Here is a 16752-nt window from a genome sequence, read left to right on the forward strand (position 1 = left end):
GAGGGTGTAATTTGAATCCTAATGATCGGGATTGGGTAGAGGTCAGGAAGGGCGGGCATTGGGACGGGGGTGGAGCTGGGGGAAGAGAGGTATAAGAAGGAAAAGTGCGGGAAACGGGTAGTCCAGAGGAGAAGAGCATAGGAAAAAGTAATAGAGGAACACATTTAAAAAAAAAAAACCCTTACCTTAATTCCAAATAGTTTGGGACGTTTCTCTGGCTGTCATGGAGTCTGTGGAGTCCCTTGTCACTAGGTTGAGGGAGGCAGCAAGATCCAGGCGAGGATGATAGCTCGAGGCCCAGCTGTCCGGTCTGCTGGGGAATGCAGGCGAAGAAGAATCCACGTCTGGATCAGGAAGAACCGCCAGGAGGACGCAGCCACCCGAGAGGCTCTCCCCGGAGATGGTGGGTACGGGTAGCAGGCGCAGGCTGCGGAGCCCCTCAGGGGACCCTGCGTCCGGTGACCATGCCGGCGGAATCCCCCGCCAGCGTGCACGCCGCGGCAGGAATCCGCCCAGCCGGCCTGCTGGCTCTCCAAGTGTCGGGTCGAGGTCTGGGAATGAGGTGCCCCGCTCCGTTGTGGTGCGGCCTACTCCGGCGGCGCGCCGCAGTACCAGAGCGCAGGCCATGCCGGAAGCAGGGCTCATGCTGCTGACGCGTCATCCAGGGGGCGGGGCCTCACCGGAAGGGCGGCCCACGTCACTTCCGCCCCCGGAAACAGACGGCAGTAACGATCAGCCAATGAGCGGCGGGCGCGCGGACACGCCCCCCCGCTCCAAGATCCCGCGGCAATGTACGGAGCGAGAAATTCAAAAGACGGAGCACCAACACTACTGCAGAGGCGGCTAACGGAGGGAACACTCACGCGGCAGGCACACCTGACGAGGTACCTGTCGTGGTGCCTGCCAGACAGACCAGCAGGGGAAGGATGCAGCAGAGGCACACGGGCAGGCAGCAGCAATTCCAGGACCTCCTGCCTGGCCCAAGTCACACCAGGCAGAGGGATAAGGCGGCAGGCAGCAGCATAGGGTTGCCTGGCAGTTTTTCTCGGACTGACACGGATCGGGCCAGGAAGTCTGGATCTGATAATCAAGGCCGTACATGGATGGCGGTGAGGACCGGAGCAGAGATAAGTGGAGGACGAGCGGCTGGGATATCAACACGGGCTCGGGTCCCCCCTGTGACGTGGAGGCCAGGGGCACGGGCCTTGAGCGCATGGAGGCGGGCGGATTGGACTTCGGTGGAGATCAAGGCGAAGCAAGGAATCGTCAGGACTCGGGGCGTACGGCTGGTGGGGACACAGCGCCTGTGCAGCTTGGTGAGTATGCATCTATGTATGGTTTGTCACCCGCGGGGTCATTAGCAGACGGGGTAGGGGATAGGCAGTTGGCGGGCCCCAGCGGGGGAAATGTTAGAGGAGGTAGTGGGTCGGATGTATGCGGGATTAGGGATATGTTGGTTAACATGTCGCGCATTCTGGCCAGATTAGAAGGCGGTGGAGCTAATCAAGTGGGGTCGTCACCAGCGGGGGCTTGGGTACATAGTCAAGCGGCGTTGTCACAGTAGAGGAGCGAATCGGCCAGGTCAGCGGGGTTGGCAGCCGGGACACCGTCTGGGGTGTCGGTGTGTGTGCAGACGGAAAAGGAGAAAGGGGATACTGTAAAACTGGATGATAGGGCGAAAGGGGAGGTATATGTGTGTTTTGAGGGGCCGTTGGGGGCGCATTTAAAAAAAGAGGTTAAGGAAAAAATTTGGTGGGACGAGTATGTGGAAATTTTTTCCCTTCTTCCGTTGGAAAAGTTTAACCTGGATAAGGGAAAAAAGGGCGACAGTAAGAAAGAGGAGGAAGAAAAGCGCAGGTGGAGGTTGATTCCACAGACGTTTGTTAACTGGTTACAAGCTTTTGCAATAATGGCTAGCATTATTGGGGAAAAGGCTCCTGATAATTGCTCGGGGCTGTTTTGCTACTTGGACGCCATTGGGGAGGCTCATAGGACTTATGGGGGTCAGGCATGGTTACGGTATGACGAGCAATTTCGTCAGAGGAAGGCAGTTCGTCCGGAGATTAGATGGGATCAAAAGAACATTGGATTGTGGCTGAAGGTTATAGCCCCAGTGAGGTATGGGCAGTCCTTTCACGGGAGCAACAGTAGCGAGAACCAATCAGCAGGACATGGGGAAACAGTCAGGGGGCACAAAGCACTAAGAAAGAAGCGGGAACTTGCTGGCAATTCAACGATGGCCAATGCGAATATGGGAGCTCCTGTAAATTTAAACATGTGTGCTCCCATTGAAGTGGAGGCTCACACGGAGCATCAAAATGTTTTAAAAAGGGTAAGGGAAAGCTGACAGTGGGTACCGGTCAAGGGGGTGACTCCAGTGAGGGTGCACGCGATGGCCCCCTTTCTAAGTAGGTATCCGGATCAGTTCAAGGCTAAGGTTATTTCGGACGTTTTTTTGGAAGGTTTTAGAATACCTCCTCCTGAGCACGAGGTCCCCGTTTCAGTAAAAAAATTGACGTCGGCCTCGTTTCATCCTGATGTGGTCAGTGTGAAATTGGCTAAGGAAGTGGAATTGGGCAGGATGGCGGGACCATTTCAGGACTTACCTAGTAGCAAAGTGATTATCTCGCCACTGGGGGTTGTGCCCAAAAAAGAGCGGAATAAGTTTCGTTTGATTCAGCATTTGTCGTACCCGAAGGGGCTCTCGGTGAACGATGGCATTGCACAAGAATTGTGTTCAGTTGAATATACTTCATTTGATGCTGCGGTGCAATGGGTACGGCGATATGGGTTAGGATCGTTGCTAGCAAAAACGGATATCGAGTCGGATTTTCGGTTGCTGCCAGTTCACCCGGATAGTAACCCGTTGGTAGATTGTTTTTGGAATGGGGTGGCAGAGCATTTTGGCGTACCATTGGCTGAAGAAAAGCCAGAAGGCCCTTGCACAACCATAAGTTTTTTGGGCGTTGTAATTGATACAGAAAGGATGGAGTGTCGGTTACCGGAGGACAAATTGATTTTGCTCAAGCAGGAGGTTGATAGAGTCGGGAGGCTGCGCAAGGTGACCCTGAGGGAGTTGCAATCGCTGTTAGGGCGACTGAATTTTGCATGCAGGATTATGCCAATGGGCAGAATATTTTGTCGCAGGTTGTCAGGTGCGACAGCAGGAGTGCGGGCCCCCCATCATTTTATTCGGCTAAATAGGGAACACAAGGAGGATCTAAAGGTTTGGAAGCTGTTTTTGGAAAGTTATAACGGCAGGTCATTAATCCAGCAGGAGTTCTTAAGCAGCTTTGATTGTGAGATATTTACAGATGCGGTGGGAGGTGCTGGTTATGGGACCTATTGGAAAGGGAGGTGGAGTGTTGGAGTATGGCCGAGCGAGTGGACGGAGAAGGGTCTTACGAAGAATTTGGCTTTTTTGGAATTGTTCCCCATCGTTGTTGCAGTTACTATTTGGGGTGAGTGTTTTGCCAACAGGAGAATTCGGTTTCATTGCGACAACATGGGAGTGGTGTCTGTCATCAACAGCTTGTCTGCCTCGTCCCCGCCTGTGATTAGGCTGCTGAGGTAACTAGTTCTTTGTTGCCTTAACTTGAACGCTTGGATTACAGCGGTACATGTTCCAGGTGTGCAAAATTCCATAGCAGATGCCTTGTCTCGTTTTCAGTGGGACCGTTTTCGGGCTCTAGCACCAGAGGCCGAGGACGTGGGACAGGAATGCCCTTCGCATTTCTGGCAGCTGGTTATGGAAGAGCAGGACGTTTAATACAAGAGTCCATTACCAGGCAGACTTGGGCATCATACGAGGCATCATGGCGAGTATGGCAAAGCAGGATTCTGCAGTGGGGTGGGGTGGAGAGTGATGGAGATAGAGAGATGGCGGTGTTGTTTCTTGTGGGAAAGGCAGCGGAGAGCGGATGGTCTGTTTCAAAAGTTAGTAAATTTGTTGCAGGATTGGCATTCGGTTTTAGATTACAGGGGTTAAAAGATGTTACAAAATCGTTTTTAGTGAAGCAAGCAATTAAGGGGTTTAGGAGGGGAAGTAAAGTGTTAGATAAACGAAGACCGGTGACTTTTAGTATTTTAGAGCAGTTGGGTTTTGCGTTGGATAAGATTTGTTGTTCGGCTTTTGAAGCCACACTGTTTAGGTTGGCTTTTTCATGGGCGTTGTTTGGCGCACTAAGATTGGGTGAGTTGGTGGCACCAAGTAGGAATAAGGCTGGGGGTTTGTTTGCTGAGGACGTGAGCGGTCGGGACAGGTGCATTGAATTCTGGATCAGGAGGGGGAAGACGGATCAATTGGGCAGAGGCAAGCGAGTGGTATTGGGTGAAGTTGATGGATCTGTTATGTTCTGCTACCAGAGCTAAGGAAAGAGAGGAGATCTGTCCCTACGATAGAACTCAGCTGAATTCCTACGATGTAACAGGGAACCTGATCCTGCGATCAGACCTGCTAAAGTCCTAAGCTAGTCTGTACGGAGACCTATAGATGTGGGGAAGGAATCCCTACAAGTACTAAGGACTGGGAGGAAAATGGGACACCTCCTAACAGAAATAGTAGCAGACAGACGAACAAACAAAATATATAGAACATAGAGGTCCGTAGACCAAGCAAACTAACAGAGTTAGATACAGAGCACAGGCTAGCTAGAAAGTAGTTATACAATGAAGTCCAGCAAAGCCAGAAGGGCGGAGCAGGATTAAATAGGCCAACAAGGTCATGTGACCAGCAAAGGAAAAAACCTAAGAGCAAGGTTCTAACAGTACCCCCCCCTTCTAAGAGGATCCTCCGGATCCCCTAGGACCAGGCTTATCAGGAAATCTCCTGTGAAACGCTCTGATAAGTCAGGATGCGGAAACATCATCTGACCTCACCCAAGAGTTATCCTCGGGTCCGAAACCTTTCCAGGCCACAAGATACTGCAAACTACCTCTATACCGTCTAGAGTTAAGGATGCGAGAAATTTCATATTCCCCGTCCTCCACCACCGGAGGAACAGAGGCAGAGGCGTCACCATCCGACACAACAGCTTTTTTTTAACAGAGAGACATGAAATACCGGATTAATTCTCCAGGAGGTAGGAACCTCCAACCTAACAGCAGATTGGTTGACAACCTGAAGCACCTTAAAGGGCCCTACAAACTTGGGACCCAATTTCTTAGAAGGAATCCTCAACCGCAGATTCCTAGAGGACAACCAGACCATGTCACCAACAGCGAACAAAACCTCCTGTCGTTTCCTATCAAAGTAGTCTTTAGATTTTCTGTTGGCCTCCTGAAGATTACCACGCACATCCGTCCAAACTCTCTCCAAATCACCGGAAAAATTCCCCTCCTCAGGCACGGCAGATCCCAACTTGGAGAACGACCCAAACGACGGATGTCTCCCAGAACAACAAAAAAAAGGCGAACAACCAGCAGAAGAAGATGTATGATTGTTCAGAGCAAATTCAGCAAGTGGCAGAAACTCAGACCACCCCTCTTAATTGTCTGCCACAAAACAACGCAAGAACTGCTCAACATCCTGGTTTTTCCTTTCTGTCTGGCCATTAGATTCAGGATGATATCCGGACGAGAACGACAAATGAACTCCCAACCTGTCACAAAAGGCACGCCAAAAACGAGCCACGAACTGAGGACCCCTATCAGAAACAATGTCAGTAGGAATGCCATGAAGTCTGACAATTTCCTTGACAAAGGCCTTAGCGAGAGTTTTAGCGCAGGGCAGTTTGACGAAGGGAACCAAGTGACACATCTTGCTAAAACGGTCCACGACCACCCAGATGACAGTAAAACCCTCAGAGGGGGGAAGGTCAGTTATAAAGTCCATAGCCAAATGTGTCCAAGGAGCACTGGGAACCTCCAAAGGACAAAGCAACCCCGCAGCAGGAGTATGTGAGGACTTAGATCTAGCACATATAGTACATTGACGCACCCACTTAATGACTTCCTTCTGCCATCCAGGCCACCAAAAACTGCGACCCACCAGTCTCTTGGTCTCAGAGATTCCGGGATGACCTGCCAACCGAGATTCGTGACACTCAACAAACAAATCTCTCCTAAAGGTCCCAGGCACAAACAACCTCCCATGAGGAGTGTTAGATGGGGCATTCTCCTGTGCTTTAAGAATCTCATCTTCCAAAACGGAGTCCAAAGCAGCTATCACAACACCTTCTTGTAAAATGTTCTCCTCTTTCTCAGCACCGACTATGGGAGAAAAACTGCGAGACAAGGCATCCGCCTTAACATTCTTAGTACCAGGGATGTAAGTAACGGAGAAATTAAACCGCGAGAAAAACAGTGCCCACCTAGCCTGACGGGCATTCAGGCGCTTGGCAGCATCAAGATATATCAGATTTTTATGATCCGTAAGAACCTGAACGGGAAATTCCGCACCTTCCAAGAAGTGGCGCCAGTGTTCAAATGCGAGTTTAATAGCCAATAATTCCCGATTACCAATATCGTAATTCAGTTCAGTCTCCGAAAATTTTTTGGAAAAAAAGGCACAGGGATGTAATCCATCCCCGTTATCCTGAGACAATACTGCGCCAACCCCCACAGAGGAAGCATCAACCTCAACCAAAAACGGCTTAGTCACATCAGGCTGCATAAGGATGGGAGCAGAGGTGAACCTCTCCTTGAGATACACAAAAGCTTCAATGGCCTCAGAAGACCACTGAACCGCATCAGCACCTTTCCTGGTGAGATCGGTCAGAGGTTTGACAATACTAGAAATTTTTTTTATGAATTTTCTGTAATAATTGGCGAAACCCAAAAACCTCTGTATCGATTTCAAACCAATAGGCCTAGGCCATTCCTGTACAGCTTGAACTTTAACCGGGTCCATCTCAAAACCTTCGCTGGAGATAATGTAACCCAAAAAACTAATTCTCTGTACAGCGAACTCACATTTCTCCAGCTTAGCAAAAAGCGAATTGTCCATTAATAACTGTAATACCTCACGTACGCTCCGCCAATGAGACTCCAGATCCGGCGAATAAATCAAACTGTCATCCAAATACACAACCACATTTTTGCCGATCAAAGGTCTAAGGATGTCATTAATAAGATTCTGAAAAAATGCAGGAGCATTAGTAAGACCAAAAGGCATAACCAGGTTCTCAAAATGACCCACAGGAGTGTTAAAAGCAGTCTTCCATTCATCACCCTACTTCATGCGCAACAGATTGTATGCCCCCTTAAGGTCAATTTTAGAGAACCACTTGGCCCCCATTAACTGGTTAAACAGATCAGGAATCAATGGCAGTGGGTAAGGATTGCGTACAGTAATTTTGTTAATCTCACGAAAATCCAGACAAGGACGTAAACCGCCGTCCTTTTTTTTTACAAAAAAAAATCCAACCGCCACAGGAGACTTAGAGGGCCTAATGTGACCGGCGGCCAAACTTGTCTGTATGTATTCCTCCAAAGCCTTCCTCTCAGGAATAGTAAGGTTAAATAAACGACTTTTAGGAAGAGTCGCTCCAGGGACAAATTCAATAGAACAATCATAGTCTCTATGGGGAGGCAAAACCTGTGATTCCTTCTCAGAAAAAACTCTCCAAAAATCCTGAATAGGAACAGGCAATTCTCCCCTATCCAAAGCTGCAATACGCCCGTTACAACACTTGTCATAACATTTATGCCTCCAGGATTTAATTTCACTGGTAGACCAATCCAGTACAGGATTGTGAAATTTTAACCAGGGCAATCCCAATATTACTGGAGAAGGCAAGTTATTCAAAACTACCAAATCCAATTTCTCATGGTGAACACCATTAATAGTGAGAGGAAATTCACAGACCTTGAGAGTAATATTCTTCAAAGGGGAACCATCCACAGAAACCACAGCAATGGGGGATGATAAAGGTTCGGGTTTTAAATTGAGTCTTTCCAAGAATCCCCCATCAATTACATTCAGAGTAGACCCACAATCAACAAACACCCGAAATTCCATTAATTTTTCCTGAGCAATCGTGGAAGCAGCTAAAAATACACCCTTGGAATTTAAACAGGCAATACGGGCATGACTGACCATTTTTTTTTCTTTCTTCATACGAAGCTCACAGCCTTTAATCAAATGACCAGATTTTCCGCAATAGAAACACAAGCCTTCAGAAAATCGACGGTCTTTTTCTTGAGAGCGAGATGCCACCGATCCAATCTCCATCGGTTCACCACTGTTAGTACACACATTCTCATAACCAGAAACTGACATAGCAGAGGATTTGCTCTCATTAACCCTTGCACGCAGTCTCCTATCCACCCGTATAGCTAATTGCATAGCCTGTTGCAAATCTTCAGGTGTAGGATAAGCAATTAGCAGGTCTTTAACCCTTTCATTGAGCCCAGCAAGAAATAGACTTTTCAGAGCAGAATCGTTCCACCCTGTTTGAGTAGACCATCGACGGAAATGAGTACAATATTTTTCCACATTACCTGATCCCTGTTTCAAACGTCTCAACTCAGTCTCAGCTGATGCGACACGGTCAGGATCATCATATAATAGTCCCAAAGCAGAAAAAAACTATCCACTGATCTGAAGCATGTATCACTAGGTTGCAAAGAAAAGGCCCACTCCTGAGGCTCTTTGCGCAAAAGTGACATTATGAACCCTATGCGCTGGGATTCATCCCCAGAGGACTTGGGTCTCAAACGAAAATACAATAAGCAAGCATTTTTAAATGAAAAAAATTCTCGGTGTTCACCAAAAGATAAATCCGGCAAACATACCTTAGGCTCCAAGAAATGTGCTCCAGGACAGTTACTCACGTGCTGACGGAGCTCGGCCACCTCCAGAGAGAGTCCCTGCAGGCGATGAGCCAAATCCTGAACCGACACCATGATGGAACAGAAAAATCTTTCCTTAGAGAATTTGCAGGCTGGACTTACTGTTATGTTCTGCTACCAGAGCTAAGGAAAGAGAGGAGATCTGTCCCTACGATAGAACTCAGCTGAATCCCTACGATGTAACAGGGAACCTGATCCTGCGATCAGACCTGCTAAAGTCCTAAGCTAGTCTGTACGGAGACCTATAGATGTGGGGAAGGAATCCCTACAAGTACTAAGGACTGGGAGGAAAATGGGACACCTCCTAACAGAAATAGTAGCAGACAGACGAACAAACAAAATATATAGAACACAGAGGTCCGTAGACCAAGCAAACTAACAGAGTTAGATACAGAGCACAGGCTAGCTAGAAAGTAGTTATACAATGAAGTCCAGCAAAGCCAGAAGGGCGGAGCAGGATTAAATAGGCCAACAAGGTCATGTGACCAGCAAAGGAAAAAACCTAAGAGCAAGGTTCTAACAGGATCGTTTATGTGTCCTAGGAGATGTTTAATGGCTTATTGGCAAGTCTGGTCGGGACGTAAGGGCCCATTATTGTGTCATAAAAATGGTGAGTTTTTGTCTCGTTTTCAATTTATTGCAGTGTTTAAGAAAGGGATCATAGAATTGGGCCTTAGCCCTGAGGTTTACGGGTCGCATTCTTTTAGAATCGGTGCGGCGTCAGAAGCGGATGGTTTGGGTTTAAGCAAGGAGGTGATAAAGCGCATCGGGAGGTGGAGTTCAGATCGTTATCTGTCCTATGTACGGCATTAGGTGTGCAGGCTTATGTTTTATCTGGTCAGAAGTGAATACAATTCTTTGGTTGTCTTTTTGCAGGTGGCGTCCCGTTATTAGTCTGGATTCTCGGACACTGTTTCGTTCATTGGGGGGCGCTGCGGGCAGACGTGAGGCCGAACGGTAGGCAATTGGGTTTTAGCAGAGAGCAAGCGGTGGTTCAGTGGCTGGGTTTTCGAGGGATGGTATGGAGAAGGGTGCTGCCTGAATTCTATAGGGCGGCTCGTTTGGACCGGGTGCCGGATATTTTGGTAGTGCATTTGGGGGGGGAATGATTTGGGGTCTTGGCCGGTTAGGGAACTGATGAGGGATATTCGGATTGATTTTTTAAGGTTGTGGACATCTTTTCCGGGGGTGTTAACGGTTTGGTCTGACATTGTACCGAGAAAAAAATGGAGGGAGGCTAGATCAGTGAAGGGCATTAACAGGGCACGAGTTAAGTTAAATAGAGCCATAGCAGCGTTTGTCGGTAGGAACGGGGGAGTAAGTGTTCGGCATCTTGATCTTGAGGCAGGGGTTGGAGAATTTTGGGCAAAGGATGGCGTACATCTGAACGATGTTGGAATTGATTTGTGGACATTGGCTATACAGGAGGGGATTGAGAGGGCTATGGCGGTGTTGGGGCGCTCACAAGCCTGAGGTGGTCAGGGCTGTTCGTTTGTGGCGGGGGGTGGGGTTCTTGGAGTTGGCACAGAAGTGTCGGTGGAAAATTATTTGAATTTTACAGGCAGTGGTTTGATTAAGCGGGGTGATCTGGCATCTGTTTTTTTGGGGCTCTGGACGGGGTTTTACCCTGGGAGCTTTTGGTGCCCTCGAGCTGGTGATGGACGGCTGAGGGTAACACGGTGGTTCGACTTCGGTTTAGTTTTGCCAGATCAATTTTTAACTCCAAGAACCCTCCCTTCTTATTTATTTCATAATAATGTATATATGTTAATGTTGTTTGTTAATAAAATGGCTGCTGTGGCCAAATTTATCCAAAGAAAATTACAGGTGCAGAGTTTTTATTTGTTAAAGTATGTAAGTGCGGTAAGATGGGGGTGGAGGCATATGAACGGTGGAACTCGGGTTGGCCGTATACGGTCATGTGGTCTACACTGCATATCAGCTTCTATCCTCATCTAATACCTCCTTCTCTTCTAGATTCTAAGCCTTTGTAGATATAGGCCCCGATGCATCAAGATTTGTATCTTGCATGCCAGTCTTTTTGAACAGTGCTCTGGAGTAAGATGTGCTAAATTCATTAGAAAGCATGTACCCCTTATTGAATTTGGTGCACTTCAGAAAAATTATCTCTCGAGGCACGGTGTCATCCGGAACCAGACAGTTTTTTTAATCTTATCTTGCAGCATGTGAACAAGGCATTGGTCCATTCGTACATCACCTGACTTTTTATACTCTTAGAATGCCATAGAGTCACTCAGATACACTTGTCTATTTGTTTTTGGTTAATATCTATTTGCGTAATTAACAACTTGTTGGAATGTTCGTTATCATAGAAAAGATACTTGAGGAGACTAAGCTGCCTTGAACAGTCTCCCCCGAATACACCTACTTATCTAACCCACAGGTGTTGATAACACAAGTTCTGTATAAATCCAGTCTCATACTATCCCAGAAACAAGTGTTTGATAAGTACAAATCTACAAACATTCTTTTGTTCCTGGCATTAAAACATCTCTTGGAAATACATTTTGCTGTAACCTTTCATTTTTGCTTTTCCTAACAGCGCATCTTTCAGCTGCCGTGCACCACTGCAAGAAATGTACTCATTGGAATACATTTCTGTTCTTTACTCCACTTTTGTGGCATAAATTATGCTTAAAGAGGTTGTCCACTACTTTTACATTGATGACCTATCCTTAGAATAGGTCATCAATGTCTGATCGACCGGGGTCACTGACACCCGGCAACCATGCCGATCAGTTGTTATCGGTGGCTCATGGTGGTGGTGGGGTTATGGTATGGGCAGGCGTATGTTATGGACAACGAACACAGGTGCATTTTATTGATGCCATTTTGAATGCACAGAGATACCGTGACGAGATCATGAGGTCCATTATTGTGCCATTCACCCACAACCATCACCTCATGTTGCAGCATAATAATGCACAGCCCCATGTTGCAAGGATCTGTACACAATTACTGGAAGCTGAAAACATCCCAGTTCTTGTATGGCCAGCATACTCACCGGACATGTCACCCATTGAACATGTTTGGGATGCTCTGGATCGGCGTATACAGCAGCATGTTCAAGTTCCTGCCAATATCCAGCAACTTCACACAGCCATTGAAGAGTAGTGGACCAACAATCCACAGGACACAATCAGCAACTGATCAACTCTATGTGAAGGAGATGTGCTTCACTGCGTGAGGCAAATGATGGTCACACCAGATACCGACTGGTTTTCTCCCCCCCCTCCCGGACATCCCAATACTGTAAAACTGCTCATTTTCGAGTGGTATTTTATTGTGGCCAGCCTATGCAATAATCATGTGTCTAATCAGCATCTTGATATGAAACACTTGTGAGGTTGATGAATTATCTCGACAAAGGAGAAGAGCTCACCAACACAGATTTACACAAATTTGTAATCAATATTTGAGAGAAAAATGCCTTTTGTGTACATAGAAAAAGTCTTAGACCTTCGAGTTCAGCTCATGAAAAATGGGAGCAAAAACAAAAGTGTTGTGCTTAAATTTTTGTCCATTGTATCTATCCACCTTTGTTTTCTTATGCACAATGTCTTGTAATTAATGGTACTATAGTATAGAATACATTTCAAGGCAGCATTACTGACGCTGGGCCACCGAGACGACACGACAATGTATCATTGACACCCTAGGGTGATTGATTTGAGTCACTTCTTTACATGATATTTAGACAGTTGTGATATCCTGAAAGAATCCTATGCATGGGAATATATTATCTACAGCTACAAATAAGTCAATTTCATGAAATCCAGCCTCGGGGCTATAGAAGGTCTTCATGGATGAGACTTACTGACCATAACGAAAAATACACAATTCCTTATACCGAGCTACAATCCTACCTCTGAGTAATCCTATTCTACCAGATTTCTTACTCATTCCTCGGGATCGTCACGTATCATTGGACAATTTGTTAATGTTGCCCTGGCAACCTCTACTGGGCCAGAAAAGTCACCTGACGACCGTCAACTCTACAGTATTCGCTCCCTATTGGGGGTTATCACTATACGCAAATGAGAGGTGATTTATTGCACTGGGATTCTGGCCGGCAGTCAGTGTGTGATCGGCACAGGATAGATGCATTTACATATAGAAGTGAAATTAATGTCTGTCAGCTCAGGAAAAGCTGAATGTATAGGACTCGTATTCTTCTCCGCATGTCCGGCATCACTAATCTTCCCTTAGCCTGCCAGGCTTAAATTTAATTCTAAGTATCATAACTAGCAGATGGTATTTAACCTTGAATTAGATGCCAGGCCCCTTGATTACAAGGAGGTTAAAAGTATTAGGCTATGCATACAAAATCCAAGGACCAGAACCACTGGGAACACTTAACTGGCTGTGAAAACATCCCCGGCCCTCCACCTTGAGATTTTTACATTGCCCTGAGGGAGTGCCTGACCTATTTGTAACAGTCTCTCATCCAATAGCATATTGAGAAGTGTAATTAAGAGGGGCACGCGTTCTGTTCCACACTAGTGAGTGGGAATTGCTTGTCTCTTTCCTCTCAGCTTAGCTGCCTCTCTCTCTACGGATAATACTGAACCGGTGGATCAGACATATGTCTTTCCAGTTTGCGTCAATAATATATATTTTTTGGACGCCAAATACCCTTACAGTGTATGCTAATTTTTTTTTTTACATTAGAGTCAATTATACTAAATTTCAATTGCCTTGCGCTAGTTGAAAATAACAAATTCATCAATTACTCACCCTCCCCTGGTCCAGCTCGTGCAATCTGTATAGTCATCATCACAGCTGAGTCCAGTGATTGGCTGCAGGAGTCACGTGCATTATAGTTTTAAGATCAACGCTGCAGCCTCTCAACAAACACTAAAGCTACGTTAAAGAAACGTCAATGGAGAAGTGGAAGGTGAGTAACTGCTGAGCTTGTTATTTTCGACTAGCGCAATCCAACAAAAGAAAAAAAAGGTATTCTGGGAAAACTCCTCTAACTGTCTCTCTGCCAGAAGAGAAACTCTGCATCATAGATGTAATTCCCCGATGCCTCTCTACAATGTACATGTTTTTGACAGAGCAAGATCAGAGCTGTATTACTTGTTAGACAGGAGAGCTGTGAAGTCTGTGATGAAGGAGGAGAACCTGAAATACCTATACAGCAGGTGAAATAAGTGGTGAACACGTCACCAATTTTCTAAGTAAACACATATCTAAAGGTGCTATTGACATGAAATTCTCACCAGATGTCGGTAGCAACCTATCCAATCCACGCAGACAAAGAAATCAAACCATAGATGCACATAAATTATGTGTAATAATGAGAAATGACGCAGGGAAAGTATTGAACAAATGAAGAGAGAGAGGTGCAAAAAGCCATGGAAAGTCCTGATTCCAGCAGAAATCAAACAGTAATTAGAAAGCAATCCTGCCATTAAGTGAAAAATAATATAAACTGGTTCAACCAATGGCCTATAAAAAGGTGTTTTATTACCAAGGTGCCACACAAGAAACATCTCATAATGGGTAAACCAGTGAACTGTCTCAAGACCTTCACAACCTTATTGTTGCAAAATATACCGATGGCATTGGTTGCAGTAGAATTTCCATACTATTGAAGGTTCCATTGAGCACTGTTGGGGCCGTAATCCGGAAGAGGAAAGAATGTCATTTTGCCATAAACCGCCCACGACCAAGTGCTCCCTGCAACATTTCAGATAAAGGGGTGAAAAGAATTCAGAAGAATTGTCCAAGAGCCAAAGACCACCTGTGGAGAGCTACAGAAAGACCTGGAATCAGCAGGTACAATTGTTTCAAAGAATACGGTGAGTAATGCACTCAACCTTCATGGCCTGTATCAACGCTCACCACGCAAGACTCCATCGCTGACCAAAAAGCATGTTCAAACACGTTTACTGTTTGCTCAACAACATTTAGAGAAGCCTGTGAAATACAGGGAAATATAGTCTGCTAAGATGAAACCAACATTGAACTCTTTGGATACCATAATACACACCATGTTTGGAGACAAAAAGGCACTACATATCACCCCAAAAACAACATACCAACAGTGAAGTTTGGAGGTGGCAACATCATGGTATGGAGCTGTTTTTCAGCATACAGCACTGGCAAACTTCATGCAATTGAAGGAAGTATGAATGGACGAATGTACCCAGACCTTCTTAATAAAAAAAACTGCTGCCATCTACCAGGATGATGAAGATGAAAAGAGGGCGGACATTTCAGCAAGTCAATGATTCCAAACACACAGCCAAGGAAAATCTCAATTGGTTTCAGAGAAAATAAAGCTGCTAGAATGGCCGAGCCAATCACCTGACCCGAGTCCAATAGAAAATGTATGGAGGGAACTAAAGCTTAGAGTTCATATAAGTAGTCCATGGGACTTTCAAGATGTGAAGAGTGTTAGTGTGGAAGAATGGGGCAAAATCACACCTGAGCAATGCCTGCGACTAGTTTCTCCATACAGGAGGCGTCTTGAAGCTTCATCACCAACAAGGGCTTTTGTACGAAGTATTAATTACATTTCAGTAAGCGTGTTTAATACTTTTTTCCTGTGTCATTTCTCATAATTACATTTAACTTGATTTATGGACATCTATGGTTTGATTTCTTTGCCTGTGTGGATTGGATGGGTTGCTACCTACATGTGGTGAGAATTTCATGTTGATAGCATCTTTAGAAATATATTTATTTAGAAAATTGGTGACGTGTTCAATACTTATTTCACCCGCTGTATATTAGAAAATGCCATATAATGATGTCCCCAATACATTTGTTAAATTAATGATAAAATGCCCAATCCATTAAGGGAGTAAGCACTGAGCGATTTCTTTTTTTTAGTGTGTGTATGTGTGTTTTTTTCAAACTAATCAGAAAATATTAGAGTCTTATCCTAAGGATATCACTCATTCCAAAGCAATAATCACATTTGTTCAGGGAAGCCCTGGCTAAATATCCAGCCCCAGTTCAGTATTGTTTATTTATTCCTTGCCACTGCTGGGGCTTACATGCTGGAAAAAGATAAATGTTTCAGATACAGTCTTATCCTCAGGGTGTCTCTATTATATCCCTACAGCCATGTTTTCTCACAGCATTTCTCAAATAGCCAGAGGCAGATAATAGTGAAATACACTACTGTTACACCTTTTAGCATAGTTATAGGCACATATCGTGGCAGATTAAAGAAAAATAAAAACTTAGTGTGCAATAAAGTTCCAAAAATACTAAAGCTTCATAGGGAAGATCTTACGGAAATAAAATTTTAAAAAATATGCTGATTTAAATGCAATATTAAAAGAGGAGATATGGCATAACAGAGCAGAGTTTGTTATCCGGTACTTGTAGCAGAGATGAGAATGCAATAGCACCAGTATTAGCAGAGAAACGTTTCTTGTAGTACTCTGCGTTGCAGCAGTGTTTTGGCAGTATCAGCTGAGATTATTTTGTTATCAAGCACCTGGTGCAGCAGAATTGAGAGTGCAGTAGCACGAGGATTCACAGGTTTGAGACGGGAAGTAGTTGCAGATACCTGAATAGCAGGCTGAATAGCAAGCTGAAAGCTTACTGAATATTCAGGCAGAACATAGCTGCCTGCATTGGCCTTAAAAAAGCCTTGAGTGATGTCAGAGGTTTTTGCTTACTAACCCAGCATGTATTTGCACAAAGGAAACTGGTCCTAGGTGAAGGAAGTAAAGCCTGAGCCAGGACAAGTAACACTAGAGGTAGTTATGGTAGTTTTGATGTTACATGTTCTATGCATGATATGTGGCCACCTGCATATAGTGCATGATGTACAGTACAGACCAAAAGTTTGGACACACCTTCTCATTTAAAGATTTTTCTGTATTTTCATGACTTTGAAAATTGTACATTCACACTGAAGGCATCAAAACTATGAATTAACACATGTGGAATTATATACTTAACAAAAAAGTG

The sequence above is a fragment of the Phyllobates terribilis genome, unplaced genomic scaffold, assembly GCF_046119375.1.
Source record: "Phyllobates terribilis strain yellow unplaced genomic scaffold, ASM4611937v1 Scaffold_7__3_contigs__length_470593459, whole genome shotgun sequence".
Classification (NCBI taxonomy): Eukaryota; Metazoa; Chordata; class Amphibia; order Anura; family Dendrobatidae; genus Phyllobates; species Phyllobates terribilis.